This window comes from Leptopilina heterotoma, unplaced genomic scaffold (assembly GCF_015476425.1).
Source record: "Leptopilina heterotoma isolate Lh14 unplaced genomic scaffold, ASM1547642v1 Lhet_9, whole genome shotgun sequence".
Taxonomy (NCBI): domain Eukaryota; kingdom Metazoa; phylum Arthropoda; class Insecta; order Hymenoptera; family Figitidae; genus Leptopilina; species Leptopilina heterotoma.
Window position 1 is genome coordinate 597521 of NW_025111193.1, and position 13895 is coordinate 611415.

At 22.2% G+C, this 13895-nt stretch overlaps 1 protein-coding gene across 1 annotated transcript in view; it reads left to right on the top strand.

The window, feature by feature from the left end:
* LOC122511701 (testicular haploid expressed gene protein-like) overlaps nucleotides 1–13895 on the top strand; it is a 38161-nt gene that overhangs the window by 12745 nt on the left and 11521 nt on the right. The gene's annotated exons all lie outside the window — the stretch shown is intronic.

The window sequence follows — 13895 nt, forward strand, 5'->3', positions numbered from 1 at the left end:
ACTTATTTTCAAAAATTGTGGCTTTTTCGACTTTTCTTCCAAATATTGCAACAAAATACCACATTTTTTGTATAAAATGCAACTTATTTCGATTTTCATGGTGCGTGGAAAATATAACCATGGACAAATCGTTCAAAAATTATTTTAGAATAATTTTTCAAAATTAAATTTTTAAAATTAACTATAATAATTTGAATTGATTTGAATGTTCTTTCATTCATTCACTTTTTCTGTCCCTCACACTCTGAAGTTGTCTTTTGTTTATAATTATGCAGATTTTTGTTCTTTACTTCTAAACAAAATTAGAAAATTGTTAAACAACTGTGATTAAGAAATAGAAAATTTATTTATTTTCCATTATTTTTGTTTATTAATCACAATTTTTTTAACAAAAAGTTAAAATAAATAAATAAAATAAATAATAATAAATTATTTATTATTATTTTGTTTTAGAAAAAGAAGAAAAATATTTGCACAATTTCTATTTGTAATCTTTATTTTAGGAACAGGATTTTCCACAGGAATTAAGATATTCAAAATTTTTTAATTCAACCTTTTTTTAAATTAAACAACTTATAAAAGTATTTGTTATAAAACATGAAGACATCGATTGCTCCGAGTCGAAGACTCGGATAGTGATCGGTTTCTTCATGTTTTATAACAATTCAAAAATGACCGAGAGATAAAATCATTATTTTACATTAATATAAGAATATTGTTACTGCAACTTCATCAAAATTATTTTCATTATTTTAATTCAATTATTATTTTTTAGAATTTTAAATTATTTTTTATGAAAATAATAAATTGTATTCCTGTGAAATTTTTATTATTTATGAAAATAATTAAATGTTTGCATACAATTTTATTAAAATTTGTTTTAAATAATTGAATTCTTTTTGGGAAACTTTATTGAAATAGTAGATATTGAAAATCATTGAAATTCGAAAAAATAATTTTGAAAATAATTGAAATTAGGACAAGAGTTTTTTTGACATTTATGAAAATAATTGAACTTTGGAGAAGAATTTTGTTATTTACTCTCTATATCTGAATTAGTGCGGATTCGTTTACCAATTTGAATTAGTAACATTTTTTACTAATTTTTAGTAGTTTTTTACTAATTGCTAGCAGAAAATTACTAATTCAATTAGTAGAAAGAATTTTTTACTATTTCAAATTAGTAAATTTTCTACTAATAATTAGTAAAAAACTACTAAAAATTAGTAGAAACAGTTACTAATTCAATTGGTAAACGAATCCGCACTATTTTATTAGTAGAAAACTACTAATTCAGATTTAGAGAGTATAAAGATAATAAATTGGGATTTTTACGAGAATTTCTTTTAAATTTTGAACACAGTTGAATTTTATATTTTTATAAGAAGAATTTTATTTTTCTTAAAAATAATTAAATTTTTGCAATTATTTTTAATTTCTCCAAAATTGAATTTTTTTAGTGTTTTCAACAAAAATTTAAATTCGAAAATTTTTAAATTCTATTATTTTTAAAATTGCTAATTTTATTTAAAAAAAAGGTAGTAAGAATTAAATTGATTAAATTTAATTAAGTATAAATAATTTGAAACTTGTAAAATTTAATTGAATGCAATTATTTTTGTTCAAGTATTTTATTAGAATTTTTTTTAATTAAAAAAAATAATTGATATTTTGTAAAATTTAATTGAAAGAAATTGTTTTTTTTTAAAAGTATTTTATTACAATTTTTTGAAATCAACTTTTGAAGAATTTTAATTCTAAATTTTGAAAATAATAATTGAATTGTCAAAAATTTTGGAGAAAAATTTTCAATTGTAAATTTAAAAATGAAAATTTGCTTGTAAAAATTATATGAAAATATTTTTGGAAAAAGTAAATTCTCAGAATTTTTTCTTCCATGTTTTGAATTTTTTCAACTTTTAAAGAATTTTAATTCCAAATTTTGTAAATAATAATTGCATATTGAATTCTCAAAAATTTTGGGGAAAATTCTTCAATTGTAAATTTAAAAAAGAATATATCTTCAAAAAATTAATTATTTTTTTTCTAAATTACACCTACAAAATTCCTTTTAAGAAATTTAGTTATTTTCGTAAAATTACATTAGAATATTTTTCAAATATAATTCCTACAGAATTGTTTTATCATAATTTTTTAAGATTAAATTATTTTTTGAATAATTGAAATTTGGAAAATTTAATTGAAAATAAGTTCGATTTTTCTCTAGTATTTTATTACAATTTTTGCAAATTAACTTTTGAAGATTTTTCATTTCAAATTTTGAAAATAATTGAATTCTCCAAAAATTTTAATAAAAAATTTTCAAGTGTAAAAATGTAAATTAATGAAAATTAAATTCTAAAAATTATATTAATATATTCTTTTTTAGTTTTAGAATTATTTTTAACATTTTGGAGAAAAACAATCATGTTAAAAATTTTTAATTAAAATTCTTCAATAAAGTAATTAGTTTTTTTTTAATTTAACAAAAATCCTCTTAAGAAATTCGATTATTTTCGAAAAATTACATTATAATGTTTTTAAGAAGCTAATTCTTTGAATTTTTTTATTATAATTTTTTAAAATTCAATTATCTTCGAAAAGAGAAAATGAAAATTAAAAGAAAAAATTTTTTTTGACTTATTAAATTTTCGGAGAAATTATGAAGTAAAATTCTTCAAGAAATTGATTATCCTTCTTTTTTTCAAAAATTCAATATTATTTTCAAACGATTTTACCAAATTACAATTGTTTGAAAATCTTTTAATTGTATATAATTGAAAAATTATTATCTTCTTTAAAAATTATTTAAAAATATTTTTAAAAAATTAATTTTAAGAATTTGTTTATTGTAAATTATTTTTTAAAAATATTATACTTCGATAACTTTAAAAAAAGAACAGTTACAGTTACAATTATTCTAAAAAATTAAATTTTTGTATTTAAATAATTGAATTCTCGTAAAGAACTTGTGGAAAATTATTAAAAATTAATATAGATAATAATTGATTTAGAGGTGAAGTTTTAGTTATTAAAAATTATAGAAAATAATTGAAAAGATTTTTGTAAAGATTATAGAAAATTTTAATAGTTTGGAAATTTTTCAATTTTATAATTACATAATTGAAAAATTATTATCTTTCAAAAATTATTTTAAAATATTTAAAAAAAATTAATTTTAAGAATTTTTTTATTGTAATTTTTTGAAAATATTATTTAAAATAACTTTTTTAAAAAAAAGACAGCTACAGTTACAATTATTATAAAAAATTGAATTTTTGTATTTAAATATTTTAAATAATTGAATTTTCGTAGAACTTTCGGAAAATTATTAAAAATTAATATATAGATAATTGATTTTTTAAATTTTATTTCCCGTGAAAAAATAAATGGATGAGAAGTATTTAAATATTTAATATTCAACAAAATTATTCAAGTTTTGAATAATTGAATTTAAAAATCAGTGAAAGGTCAGGGAAATACGAAAAAAAAATTTGTAGCAACACTGAATTAAATAAATAGCGACTTTTCCCTTTTTTTGTATATTTGTAATTTATTTTAATTTAATTTAATTAAATTTTAACTTTTTTCTGCACCTTAAAGTCGATCCGAGATGTGTTTTTGTCTCTCGCACTCTTTCCCTATTGTCTCATCAGTGGGACCTATGAAACTGCGAAACCATATAAAAATCGTGGGTGCAGATAGAAAAAAAAGAGAAGAAAAAATTGTACTAAAATTCAAGTCGAAAACAAAGTTTTTTAATATCACTGCGCTGTAAACGAAGACCGAAGCCAAAAATTTGCACACACAATTTTTATTCTACTTTTTTGGGGAAAAAGAAATTTTCTCTGTATATATGGAAATTTACAAATGGAGTGGGGGAAATAAAATTACTTTTGATGAATTTTTTTCCATTTCTATATATATATATATATATATATATAGAGTTCAATATATATAGAAAGAATGAGAAAACGAATTGGAAAATTAGATTTGATATCACTTGTCGAATTGTGGTGGCTGCAAAGATCAATGTTTATCTAATAGAGAAAATATACTTTTCTGCGATCTTGATAGCGTTTTATGGTTCTTTGAGAGAATTCACGTTCGCGGGCAGGATTCGACCTACACTACATATATATACAGTCAACATTGACATTTTGTCATCATTTCTCAGCAGTCACGTATTTCAAAAAGCAGTACTTTCATATATAAGTATATATACTTTTTAAAAATATTTTTTTCTTCTCTTTATTTTTTTAGAAATAAGTCCATTAGTTCAACACGTCCATTAACTGTCATAAGACGGAGGTCATCTGTCTATGAAAGAGTAGATCCTTTCGTTAATGTCAAATTTAACTTTATTCGTTCATTACAAACTTGTGTTTCGTAAAAGGAGCAAAAAAATCCTCTCTCGATTTCTCCGTTGAAGTATAGATTCTTTTTATTTATTTATTTTTTTTTTTTGAGAGAGAAATTCATTTTTCTCTTCAATTTGTATTTTTCCGTAAATTCTCTTTTTCTCTTCCCTTTTTTTTTATTAGATTTTTTTCCTATTTTTATTTATTGTATACTTTTATAGTACATTTTATTTTTTCCTTTCTTCTTTTTTTCTCATTCGTAAATCGTAATATGCAGGGAAAATTAAAAGAGAAATTTAATAAAAATAAAAAATTGTTAATTTGTAACTAAACATCAAAATTAATAATTTTATTCGTCAATAATTGCATAATAATTAGATAATAATTGAATAATAATTAATTGGATAAATAATTCTACTGGATAAAACTGATTTTGTTTGGTATTTAATAAATTATTATTTTTAATTAGTACTTTATTATCGTATTATAAATTATAATGCATATACTATTATCTTTGGCAAAATTCAGATCTATTTTCTTAATTGCTATTAATTATTGAGTGAAATTAATTAGCTGAATATAATTTATATATTGAAATCATGCATATTTGCACGATGTACATTATTAATTAACATTATTGATAATGTGAGTAAAATAATACTTTAACGAATATTGAACGTCTTATATAACAACAGTTTCCGCATATTAATGCATCTTATTATTTTTTTCTATTTTTATCGACAATGTAATTTTTCTCAATCATTTACATATTACATTTTTTCCATCTTTCAAAATTATTTCATTAGGAATATTTTATTGTTATCATTACTATTATTATTATAAATAATATATTTTCTCATTTACATATTATTATATAGTTTTTTTACAATCAAATCCTTTAAAGTAATACTTTTAGCAATACAATTAATTTAATTTAATTAAAAAAAATATACTATTATATAATAATTATATAATAATAATATATAATTATATATATTATATATAATATATAATAATATATAATTATATTATATTATTTATTATATTATAATAATTAATAATTATTTTTATCTTTTTTATAATAATATAAATAAGAACACTTCCTTTATTATATTTTGCTATTTTTTAAATTTTATATTAAAAGTACTTTTGTACGAATGTGAACTACCTGTGTAAATAAATAACAATAATAATAGTAATGATAATTATGGTTCATTAACAATAAAAAAATATTACAATTATCCAATTTTCTATATATATGAGAATTGACTTTATTTTCACATTTAAGTAAATTATAGCAGTTTCCAGGGCAATCTCGAAATTTAATCATATACTCTGATCAGGTACCTTGCGGAATGCAATTATTACTTAGAGACCGTTGGTCACGAAGGAATTAATAAGCCTTAGGGGTGCGCTTACGTTTAAGATAATGAAACTTTATCAGTATTAAAAATTTTGCATTTTGCGACAAAAAAAAAAAAAAATTGGAAAGAAACAAAAAACAATATACGGTATAAAATGAAGTTATTATAAAAATATCGAGTTGTTTAAAAGGCAAAAATTATAATTATGAAAAATGGTAAAAATTTGTTTATAAAAATAAATATTTTACTTGATTTTATTATAATTTACAATATTATTATAATTATTATAAATTATAATTTTAAAAATCCAAATTGAATATACAATGAAAGGAAATATAAATTATAAATTAATGTTATTATAATTCTTTATTAATAAAAATATATTTGAAGTAATTATGCATATAATTATGCATATAAAAAAGTACAGTATTCACTCTCTCTTTTTTTTGTGTAGAAATGGAACTATTTTTTTTTTTTTTGCTTTTTACGAATTCAAAAAGCTATATGGCGATAATGGGACGTTATATCACTTTCGACTGAACCGTGAGGAATATAAATTATAAAGGTCTCGCAGTTTGATATTCTGTTCAACCAACAACCTGTCGCCCCTTGAAAATGTAACCACTTTCAAGCGTACCGCTGCCATGCCGCTTTTCTCCATAACTAAATAAACATATACAGAGGCATGTAAATCCATTGCAAATATTAAGTGAATACACCACCACAACTTCAAATTGAAAGCAATATTGACTCTTCTCCTTTTGTCATACCTTCTTCTACTTCTTTTCCTTCTTCTTTTTCTGTTTTTCTCCTTTTTCCTCTTTTTCCTTTTCTCCATTTTCTACTTCTTCTTCTACATTTACTTCTTTGTATAAATATTTTTATACAAAAACATTTTCTCTCCATTGGTATACATAAAGTACTATCAGGGTTTCTACAAGTCATGGAAATCGTGGAATTGTCATGGGATTTCATTTTGATTCATGGAATCATGAAAATCTCATGGAATTTCTAATCGGATCATGGATCAATAATTTTTCTAAAAATTACAATTACAACCCTTCCTGAATTTAATAATCTTCTACATTTTTCAACTATAAACTTCATCTCTGAATCAATTAATTTAAATAATTTTCCAAAAGTTCTTCTAGAATTCAATTATTTAAATACATAAACAAAATTAGAAAATTGTTAAACAACTGTGAATAAGAAATAGAAAATTTATTTATTTTGCATTATTTTTGTTTATGAATCACAATTTTTTTAACAATATTATTATTTTGTTTTAGAAAAAGAAGAAAAATATTTGCACAAATTCTATTTTTAATCTAATTTTTGGAACAGGATTTTCCACAGGAATTAAAACATTCAAAAATTTCAAATTCAACCCTTTTTTAAATTAAACAACTTATAAAAGTTGGTTATAAAAACATAAAGATATCGATTGGTTCGAGTCGATTTTTCAAAATTTTAATTATTCATCAAAAACAGTTTTTAAAAGATTTGGTTATGGTTATTTTTCGCATTTTAAAAATCAAAATAAGTTGCACTTTTTTACTAAAAATTGTGGTATTTTGTTGCAATGTTTGAAAGAAAAGTCGAAAAAGTCGCAATTTTTTAAAATAAGTCGAAAAAGTCTCATGTTTCTTAATTTCTGTGACCAAAAATTTTTTTCATGCCATTTACCTGACTTAACTGACAAAAATTTTGTTTTAATGTGTCATGGAAATTTTATCATTTATCACCTGGAAATTTTATAAGAAGAAATTTGTAGAATCCCTGGACCTATATACACTTTCTATTTCTAGAAATTTTCCATTTTTCTCATTTTACAAAGAATTTGTACTTTTTTCATTGTTTACAAAAATTTTTTAAACATTTTTTGTACTTATTCTCATTTACAAACATTTTTTTATAACATTTTGTGTTCTTTTTCGCTTTTAGGGATTTTTTTTACGATGAAAAATTACTGTGTAAATAAATTATTTAATCTACATTCTTGTAATTATTAAGTAACAGAAACGAATGGAAATGTGTTTAAAAAATTCTGTTACGCGAGGATATAGATTCTTTTTGTAGAATTAATTCTTTTTTTTTGTAGTAAAAGCATTGAACTTTTAATGATAATGGAATATTCTATATGTTGAGCCATAGGATTTTTTTAGAATATATATTTTTTTTCAGTACAAAAATTCTTTTTGTATAAAATTTTTTTTGTATAGCATGACTTCTTCGGAAGCATTATATTTAGTTTTACAGACAAATTTTCAAACTTGTTCCTTTCACTTTTCTTTACGTTTTCTGACTTCAAGAAATTTTCTATCCCATGTAGAAATTTCCCTACTTGTCCCTACCAAATGTTGGATTCTGATTAGAACCATCCTAGAAAATCTACTCTAGAAAAATCTGTCTAGAACCTCGCTAGATTCTGACTAGAATCTCTAGTCTACAAAAACTAATCGGTTTCCAATCAAATTCTAGTTAAAGAATTATTATTACTAATTTTGTATTATAAAGAATTATTATTAATTGACATTATTATTTATTATTTTAATAATTTAAATAATTTAATAACTTTATAATTTTTTAATTTAAATTATTATTAGATTATAAAGAATTATTATTAATTGAAATTATTAGATAATTCAGACTAGAAAAACTCACTAGGACCTTATTGATTTCCAACTAGCGACAAACTAGTGTACAAGTAATATACATAAATTGTCTTTCTATAAATAAATATTTTTATGAATTGTCAAAAACATTTTAAAGTATAATTGCACTTACATATATTTTTAAATAATTATTTTTACGGATAATATTACAATATTTAGGTAATAAAAATTAATTATACTCACATAATTAATATTTATTTGTGTCTTATTCTTTTAATTTACTTATTAAATAAAAGATTTTTATTTAATAAAATTGTTTTATTGGAATTTTATGTAAGAATGTTCTACAATATTAAAAATTGGGTTTCAAATATGTTAAAAAATGAAATAATTAAATAATATGCAAAATTTTTTAAAAAATAATGCTGGTAAAAATTATTTAACTAGAATTTGATTGGAACCCGACTAGTTTTTCTAGACTAGAGATTCTAGTTAGAATCTAGCGAGAGCCCTACTAGAGATAGGGGCAAATGGTGAATTGCTGCACGGGATGTTATTTAAGCGGAGGTGCTTCCAAGCTATCACGGCCGGGAGGTATGTGTATCCGACTGGAGTCCCCAAGGTCCAAGGTTCGATCCCCCATGGGCACGAGATTTTTCAACTCAAGTTTCAGGTTTTTCGTGTACAACATTCATTAATAATGTTAATATGAATGAAGAATTTAATTATAAATAGGTTAAGTTGAAAAATAATAATTTTTAAAAGTCAACTAGAAAATTCTAGTCGGGGCCCTATCAACACACAGCTAGTTTTAATACTAGTTCCCGACTAGATATTCTAGTCTATACCCCATCTGCCGACCGTTATGAAAGTAGTTGGGTTCTAACGATTTTCTCTAATCAGTTCCCCACTACAGATAGGGAATTCTGGCTAGGACCCCATAAAATTCCAATCTCAATTTCTGCATGGGATATTTTCTATTCAGAAATCTTTCCTTATAGGGATTTTTTCTACACGCTATTTCTTCATAGTGAAATTGTTTCTATAACTTTTTTCTATACAGAACAATTTTTTCTATACTGACATTTTTTTCAGTAGAATAATCGTTTCTATATAAAAATATTTTCTACGCAGAAAAATTTCTTCTAAGAGCCATTTTTTATGTAGAAATATTGTTTTTATATATAGAAATGTTTTCTAAACAGAAATTTTTTTCTATACATAAATCTTTCTAGGTAGAAATTTTTTTATATAGAAGTTTTTCTATATAGAAATTTTTTCTACGGAGAATTTTTTTCTTATCGAAATTTTTTCTTATCGACATTTTTTCTACAAAGAAATTTTTTTTACGGAGAAATTTCTTTTACACAGAAAACTTTTTAACACTGAAATTTTTTCTACACAGAAAGATATTACACATAGAGATTATTTCGACACAGAAAAATATTTCTACATAAAGATTTTTCCTTATAGAAATTTTTTTTTATATATATATGTATAATTGAAAAAAATTTCTATTAGGAAAAATCTCTACGTAGAAAATCTTTTTTCTATAGAAAAAAGATTTTCTACGTAGAGATTTTTCATTATAGATATTTTTTCTTCTAGAAAGTATTTCTTTGTGTGTAAATTTTTCAATTTTCTTTTTTTAATAAAGAAAAAAATAATTATTTTTCCACCCTTTATCAGAGAGCTTTAGCATGAGATTGTTAATGAGATAATCCTGGTTACGATTACGGGAGTTTTGGGGAGGTACACTCAACCGCTAATAAGACCATCGAAACCACTAACATAATCAATATCCAAGCAATTAGTTGCAGAACAACAGGATATAATATCACGTCGATAGCTCTCGCAGTTAATTTGGTTCATTTATTCCCCATACAGCAAGTGCGTAATTGCGATTAATGAAGTACCTACTTTTATTTTCCATATATTATTAATTTTTTCATTCAAACTACTTTTCCATATTGAATAGAATTATATTAAAAATTTACATATTTTTGTATTTAATTAGATATTAAAACAGTAACTTTTTTTAATAATTATCATTTAACTAGCAACAATTCGCGCGCCAAAGCGCGCGGCTAACTTTTTACTTCATTTTTTAAATAAAATTATCAATTTAAAAAACAATAGAATTTAAATATTTTAAATTCCAATTTTTGTTCAAAACACTAAAATAATTCAATTTTGGAGAAATTGCAAATAATTTATTGTAGAAATTCAATTATTTTCAAAAGTAATAAAATTCAATTATGTTGAAAATTAAAAAAAAATTCTCGTGAAAATCCCAATTATTAATTATCTTTGTAAATAACAAAATTTTTCCCCAAAGTTAAATTATTTTCAAAAATGAAAATAAAATTCTTGTCCTAATTTCAATTATTTTCAATATCTACTATTTTAATAAAATTTTCCGAGAAAAATTCAATTATTTAAAAAAAAATTTAATAAAATCGTACACAAACATTTAATTATTGTCAAAAATATATTAAAAATTCCACAGGAATTCAATTATTTACAATTTTTTTATAAATTTCTTCGCAATAATTCAATTATTTTCATAAATTTTTAATTATTATAAATTATTATAAATTATTATAAAACATAAAGAAATCGATCACTCCGAGTCTTCGACTCGGAGCAATCAATATCTTCATGTTTTATAGCAAAATACTTTTATAAGTTGTTTAATTTTAAAAAGATTTGAATTTGGAATTTTTTAATTTCTTAATTCCAGTGGAAAAATAATAATAATTAAATATTTATTAAAAAAATAAATTATTAATGTATTTGAATAATTTTACAGTTTAAGAAATTCGTAAAAATGTAACGGAACATTTTTTTTTTGAGTACAATTTTTTCTTTTATTTTCTAAAAATTCAAAAATTTTTATTTTTAATGAAAATTTGTAATTGACAAAAATAGAATTTGGAAGCATTTGTTTCGTTTATTTTTAAAAAAAATTTTGAATTTTATTAAAACAATTGTAATTTAAAAATTGAAATAATGTAAATTATTCCCTTTTATACAAAATTATTTATATATTTCTCTACAAAAATATTAAGAAACGGGAATATGTAATGTTTTTTTTCCCAAAATAAAAGAATGAGTTTGTGAAGAATAATGTTATTGAGAAATAAAAATGATGCATAAAATGGGTATTTATTTACTATTTCTTAATCGAAATTTTTTAACAAATTTTCTATTTTTTATAAATAAACAAGAGAAAAATTTGCATAATTTAGATCAGTCAAACGAAATTTGTTATAAAAAAAGCATATAATAAACAAAATGGGTAAATTTTTCATTTGTTAATCATAATTTTTTTTTTAATTTTCTAATTTCTAATATTATTTTATTATGAATCATGAAAAAATACCTGCATATTTTCGATTTGTCAAAACAAATTTTTTTTAATGAAAAAAAACAAAAGAATACACAAAAACTAACTTCAGGTGTGGACAGAATGAAAGAATGAATAAGACGATTATTATTATAACTACCCGTGTAGAAATCACCATGCTATGCCTAAAATGATTATTGGCCCTAGCTTGGACCTAACTTGGCAACCCCTTTTTATATATCCTAGGCTGGTCCTAACTTGGTACTAGCTAGGAGATCCAGTTATGACTTAGAAAAATTTTTAGGAAAATAAAGTGTCAAAATTGATACATGAAAAACATGTAAAAATTGATAAATATTCTCAATTAATATTTATAAAATTAATTGATAATCATATTTGTTTAAACAATTTATTGTTTGACATAAATCAGAAAATTATACAAATACTATGAAATAAAGTTAATTTATTAATTTATTAATTCAGCAATTGTTTAAACAAATAATTGTTATTTACTAACTTTTTACACAATCAACCTAGAAACTAGCAGTTTTTTCTAATTTTGCAACAAGTAAATACTCAGATTAGTTAATTGCAAAATTTTAAAAGACTACAAGTGTCTAGATGCTTTATTGTCTTAAGAATTAATAAATAACAACAATTTTTTGTTTAAACAAATGCTGAATTGTTAAAATTATAAATTATCTTCATATTTCACTACTCAAGTGTAATAATCGCGAAGTTAGATAAAAACTGCAAATTTTTAAGTAATTTGTTACAAAAGTTAATATAATAGCAAAATTTATTTATTTATTTAAACAGATACAGACTGCAATATAATTATCATTAGTAAAATATATTTCTAATTTCGTTCGCTGATTTTAAGTTTCGTTTAAGTTGGTGCTAAACACTAAGAGATATTGCAATTCGAATGTGGGCTGACCCACCCAGGTCCAACCCAGGACCTACCTGAGCTTCCTAGTTTCATTAGCAAAAATTTCTAAGTCCAAGTCTAAAAAAATTTTTGCAACAAAAAATTAATGCTTAAAATGATTTAGAATAATGAAAAACGTGTTTTTAACATAAATTTTTTTGACATTTTTTTAAAAATTGGATCACCCGCTTAATTAATTAGGAAAAATTTCCAAGTCCAAAAGACGAATATTTTTTTTAGACCAAGAAATTAATGTTAAAAATGATTGAGAACAATGAAAAACCTGTTTTTAACGAAAATGTATAGATATTTTTTTTCTTGATATAATATAAAAATATTAATTTTTGAATTTTTATATTTGGATATTATTTTATTATTATTGTTGTTGTTAAACTATTTTTTTTATTTATTATTGTGTATTAGTGTCAATAATTACTATATTGAATCATCAAAAGCAAGTCCACAAGTCACTGACAATAAAAATTTTCATCTCAACTAGTTTCATTAGCATAGTGGTTAGGGCGTTAGTCTCGTAGTCCGTAGGTCGTAGGTTCGATTCCCGCGTGCGTTAGATTTTATTTACTTCTTAGGTTTGCGTTTATTCCGATTTTTCTGCATTGTATTCGTATAAGTATGCAATTTAATGATTATATATACTGTAAAATAATTTAATTAACAAATTTCTAATTTTTTTATAATTTTTAATGTATATATTAGAGGAATATATATTAATCTCTACATATACTAACATTATTTATGAATTCGCTTTTGGTCATCACTTAATTGAAAAAAATTATAATTAATTAAAACTAATACTTATTATTAATAATTTAGGTTATTTCTTTAACAAATATTATTAACTAATTAAAATTATAATGAAATAGAAAATACTGTCTGAGATGGTCCTTTCTAGGTCCTAAAATGGACCCATAAACTGGTCCTAACTAGGCTCCCAAGTTAGGACCAGACTAGAATCGCATCACCACCCATTGTTGGTCCAACCTACACTGCCAACCTAGGACCAAGCTATTAACAGGGCAAAATAGGTAGGACCTGGCTAGGACCAATTTTCATTTTCCACACGGGTAGCCAAACTATCCGCGCGCAAGCGCGCGGGAATGTTATATGGGGCTGCTTATTTTAAACAATTTAAAAAATTTTAAAGAAATAATTATTATAACCTAACAAAGAGATTTAACTAACTAAAATTCAAATAATTTCACTCAATGGTCTCAATTTAAATAGAATTTACATTACTAGACTTAAACTATGGCT